The sequence below is a fragment of the Asterias rubens genome, chromosome 3, assembly GCF_902459465.1.
Source record: "Asterias rubens chromosome 3, eAstRub1.3, whole genome shotgun sequence".
Lineage (NCBI taxonomy): Eukaryota > Metazoa > Echinodermata > Asteroidea > Forcipulatida > Asteriidae > Asterias > Asterias rubens.
In genome coordinates, this window is record NC_047064.1 from 18,792,070 (window position 1) to 18,798,069 (window position 6,000).

The following is a 6,000-nucleotide window of genomic DNA, read 5'->3' on the forward strand; positions in this document are numbered from 1 at the left end:
GACAAACCTTTGATTTTGGCGCTTTATAAATGGTTTACGATTGATTGATTGACTGAATACTTTTCTCCTAAAGACGAGCAGAGTATACTGTTCGAAACGTGGAGACCCAAACCGGCTCTTTTCAGAGCCAACACTCCATCAAAAGATAGTTATTGCATGGATCTATTTCCATAAAATATCTCTGAAAGCATACCAAGTTGCTAGGCACAGAGAAATATTGCTTGACAGAAACTGTTGCAACTGGTGCAACTCTAGTTTTGTTTGCTGAGCAGAGCTGTTTGCTGAGCAGAGCAATTTGCTAAGCAGTATTTTCTGCTTAACATCTTTATGAAACTGGGCCATGGTTGTACCCGCAAGTCTACTTGTAGGTTGTTGATATGTCCCGCCTTTGTGTTGCCGTAGGTGATTTCTTGATATTGCAATGCACATTGTAACCAGGGTGAGGTAAAGTATGTTATGATCAATGGCGAGATTGGATAGACTGGAAAGTGGGGCAGTCATGAATGATGGATGGCCGACCTGAGAAATGTGTGTAAAAAGTACACAATGAGTTTAGTGGGTTAGAGGAGAAATGGATGAATGTAAAGAGTTGATCAAGTATAAAAATGTGAGTATGGTGTGAGTAAAGAAAAGGATGAAGAGTGAACAGGGCAAAATATTTTAAAACTAATATTTATACACGTAAATATATACATACGCAAAAATTGTACAAGTTGTCGCTAACTGACCTCCCAAGCATTTAAAACAAATGCTTGGGAACTCCCCTAGTTCCCCATGTGCAATTTTTAACGTTCGAAGGAGAGTTACAATTTTAACAGTCCTTTTAATATTTACTTGATTGTCGCCAAACGGACCGGTCATTCGCGTTTTTGGAAATGCATGGGCACTCCCCTAAGTTCCCACAATGTTTTAATGTGCGAAGGAGAAATGCAAATTTCACGGGACCTGTTAATAATTACCTGAACATGCACGAGTCACGTTTAGTTCTAATCACAAGCCATACAACAGTTAGCATGTTACCAGTCAAATTATTACTCTAAAACCAAAATGAGACAAATTTCGAGATTATTCGAGATGGTATTGTTATTATATATTATGATCAATAATCACAAGTTCTGTGAGATTCACATGCATATTATTCGGGTGGGAGTCAAACCAACGACCTTTGTCATTCTATAGTAGATGTATTACCAACCATTCATACCACCGAAATGTTCCCAGTAGCAAGAGGTTGTGCGAATCCTACATTTTAGCAGTGAGTAAAGATTTGGATTCAATAGATGTTTCACTATGTAGTACTGAGTATATAGTACCCACACACGATCGGTGAGGGTTAAATCAAATACTATCCATAATCCAAAAGGCAATTCTAACATATTATACCTTATTCTGGTAAGCGTGATTTTGTTGTTTGTTTAGCAACTTTTTTATGTTTAAAGACAGTGGACACTATTGGTAATTACTCACAATATTTATTATCATAAAACCTATCTTGATTACGAGTAACGGGGAGAGGTTGATAGTATAAAACATTGTGAGAAACAACTCCCTCTGAAGTGACGTAGTTTTCAAGAAAGAAGTAATTTTCCACGAATTTGATTTTGAGACCTCAGATTTAGAATTTGAGGTCTCGAAATCAAGCATCTGAAAGCACACAACTTCGTGTGACCATGGTGCGACAAGGGTGTTTTTTCTTTCATTAATATCTCTCAACTTCGAAGACCGATTAAGCTCAAATTTTCACAGGTTTGTTATTTTATGCAAATGTTGAGATACACCAACTGTGAAGACTAGTCTTTGACAATTGCTAATAGTGTCCAGCTCTTAAAGTTAGTGTGTAACTATCGTGTCTATATATTTTTTTTATTTATGATGCAGTCATCTTGTTGAACGTATACGCAAGTAACTATAAAATATTAACCAGCTTGATTCGTTATTCTTTGAAATAGTCGTAATTTATACGTCGATTTTAATAGCAGACATTCCGTGTTCTTTCAAAATCAGCTTTTTAAAAGTAATTTATACAACTTAAAATTTGTCAAACAGATGTACAAAATATTATCAATATTCTGCAATGTGTTAAAATGTTCCTTTTGTCTTTGTAAGTTGAACGCAACTATATTTGTAAAGCGGTGAAGAAAGTTTTCTTTTCGAAATCAATAACTTTAACTAGCAGACTCACATAAACCATTATCGTTAAATCTCTGGGGCCAGGCAATCATATATGCAACCAAAATGTTGACTTGACAAAGCATAAACTCAGTGAATGGTTTGAGCATGTATATGTTGTTTTTAGGAAATTCTTGATCGGTCGTAAAGCGCGCAGGAGGGGGTGGGGTGGGGGCATGCACCTTTTTCTCTCAGTAGTGAAACTGTGTTCATGCTAAGACCCTGCATTCAAACGGTTGGCTTCAGCTAAGCCTTTGACTGGCTTAAGCTACGGTTTATGGCTGCAAATGGAAAAGCTTTTGCAATGATCTAGCCAAAAAAAAGAATCACATACAGAAGCCATCGTTGTTCGGATACGGCCTGAGACTCAAATCTCCACAAAACCAATTTTGTGCAATAGAATGTGACTTCATTTTGACATCATTATCAAAACCAATACAGCAAAGTCAGTAGATTCAAAATAAGTTCCAAACAGTTAGAGTACTTTCTCAATTTACATAACATTTCATTAGTGAGAAGTGTTTTTGTATGAACTTCTTAAACGATATATTTCCTTAATATGGACTGCCTTCGAATTATTCAATATACACTCATATCAATTTGTACATTTCCATGGTTGTATCTAGTGTGTTATTAATTAAGACGCCTATAAATTAAATTATTGACTATTGTGAATAACAAGTTTTTAAAGAGTTCTGTAAAAAAAAATATATATATTACAAAATGTTGAAGAATTTTATGAAGCGTTGTGAATAATTAAAAAAGAGAGAGACAATTTCTCAGACAACACGTAAATTTGCCAATTTAAACGCTTCTTCATTTCTGATCAACTTGACGTTTGGTCGTACAGGAGTCTTCTTAACGTGATTAGTTCCCGGTATTTAATTAGTGCACCAGCCTTTAATTAGTGCCCCGGTCTTTAATTGATGCCCGGTCCTTAATTGAAATTGGGTTTCGGATGAAACAGTGAGTGACCTGAGGACCATTATTTTGTCGCAACTTGATCAAAAAAAAAACGCATAGTGGGATATCACCCCAGGCACTCGTCTCTGCCTGACGCTTTGTAAAAAGAGCGTGTTTTACACTGACTGGTGTAATGCCTATAGGCGACAACAAGAAGTTCAAAAAGGAAGAGGAAAGACAAGAAGTAGAAATAAAAAAATACACTACAGTTGCTTCTTTTTGACAGGTTGGAAACCATTCTTGCATACAAAATATTCTTCCCTGGCCGATACGTGTTCACACGTTCTGAAATTGCAAGCTTCCTTCTTTTTTTTTCGTTCTTTTTTTTTAACACGACGCTTAATTGCAAATTGATTCAACAATTTTGTCCAAGTGACAGTTGTGTCTTTCTTCCACCTCCTCTTTTGGCGAAATGTGGATCCAGGAGCAACATTAGAGACCTCCTTGACGTATAGCCAAGGTGGCTGATTGAGAATGGTGGGCCGTGTGCACTCGCTAAATCCCTTCAGGGGTTCCCCGTGCCAGCCCAGCAGAATGTGAATTCACGAATGCTTTAAAATTGAAATACTAATAATCCCCAAAACATACGATATAACATGGAGAAAAAGGAAGGAGACAGAAAGTGAGAAAATGTAATGCATATATTACGGTCTGGCACGCATGATGAATAACTCTATACACAAAGGGGTGGACGGGGATGGATGCACATTAGATAACTCTCTGATCTGCAGGTTACATTTCTGTTTTGAAAAAGAAAACAAAATGAAATTTTGTACTTTGCTAAATTGTTTTGATGATACACGATTAATATTTTCTTAAGGAGAGTAATCTTTTTTTTTTCCACATACATTTGTAAATTATTCCCTTTAAAGGAACACGTTGGATCGGTCGAGTTGGTCTTTGAAAAGCGTTTGTAACCGTTTGTTATAGAATGCATTTGATTAGAACGATATTGTACAAGTAGAATATAATAATCCACACAAGTATCACTCGAAATTGCACAGTTTTCCTTTTTACTCCCATAATTGGCCGACCGTGTTAGTTCGCAAATTAAAAGGAAAACCACGCAATATTTCGAGGCAAATGTGTGTGGATCATTGTGTTCTACTTTTTAAACATCTTTCTAACCATATGTATTTTATACCAAATGGTTACAAACGCTTTTCAAAGACCAACTCGACCGATCCAAGGCAAAGTGTTCATTTAAGTGCTTTCTTGTTCTGTATAGGCACTGTACACTACTGGTAGTTATAGTTGTTCGCACAGAAAACAAACTTACTTGGTAACGAGCAACGGAGAGCTGTTGATATATCACAATGTTTTAATTTTGTGAGAAACGGCCCTTCCTGAAGCTGAGTAGTTTTTGAGAAAGAGGTAATTTCTCACTGAAACAATAAAAGCATTGTATTATGCATCTGACAGCACAAAAAATAATGCAACAATTGTGTTTTTATTGTATTCGATGACCAATGGCGTCAAATTTTACACATTGTTGCATTTGTTGGGTTAACCAAGCGAAAATACTGGTCGTTGACAATATTACCAAAACGTAACGTGTCCAGTGCCTTTAATGTTGAGCATGGTATTCTCTTCTAGACTTCCCCAACGCTTGACGAATACTGATTAGAGAAAAATGACGCGTGCAGAGGAAGCAAACTGGAGTAACCCGGGTCTTAAATTTATGTGCAATGTCTCTCTTCGGTATCTCACCGGGAGTTGGGGAGGAGGGGGCGTGGGGCCTCAGGGAGTTCAGCCTTGGGTGTGAATGGCCACACGCCACGGTGATTACCTTTTTGTCTCGGACACGGCGCGGCTTTTCATTATCAATGTACCTGACAATATTTTCTTTAAATTATTCCGTGATGGAACTTTTTTTCTTCAATTTTTCAATTTTCCGCTACTATGATGAGTGTTTTGTTACTTGACTGCGGTTTGTGGAAACAAACTGAATTGAGTTTCTCGCTAAGATTATTCTCAGTAATTTGATTTTCTGTCATCTTATGGTGCACCTTGTGTTTTGCGTGGGTTATAAATCGTACATGTCTTTAAGTAGTTGTGGGGGAGTATTAGCAATGATTACTGCCTAATATGAAAATCTTTCGTCGCTTTAGAGTTTGTAAGAGTAACCGACTGTGAAGAAATTACGTGAGAAAGCGCGGGTGGGGAAATAAAATAACATTCGAAAACAAATAAACAAGAACTATTTAACGTACCCAGGGAAATTCTTTACACAACATGCACAGCCAGGTGTAAACACAGTTTCTTTAAACTGCATTTACCTATCGGTAATCGAACAGTGGTACAATTTAAAATCATCACAGCGACAACCTATATCGTCGTTGCCATAACGACAATAATCAATTTTAAGGGCCAGTAAGTGTTGCTAAAAAATATCACAGTTTACTTTAGCTGTATTAAATTTAGTTACAGAAGTAATTCAATACTGAAGTTCTCACAAAACGATATTTTTTTTTTGTCTTGTAATATTTTCTCGTACAATTAATGGACATTGACCAGATAACACTTGAAGTACCTACCGTAGAAACTCGCTGATGATTGTACACGCAATAAAGTTATTGACGAATTGATTTTTGTTTCTTCTCTACATCTTTTCTGGAATAATTGTGAGTGGCACGGACGTTTCGGCTTCTGGGAACGGGGGTCAGCCGCTCAGATTGACAGAATTGGGCTGTACCCCGGGAAAGACACTGTATGGGAAATCCAAGCCATGGAAAAATGCATGAATATTTTAAGGCAATGTGTATTGTGAACCTTTGCAATGCATAGATTAAACCATGGAGGTGGGAGAACCGGCCCTGCAAATGTTGCCTCGGGTAGGATTCTACAAACTGTGCAACTTGGATAACA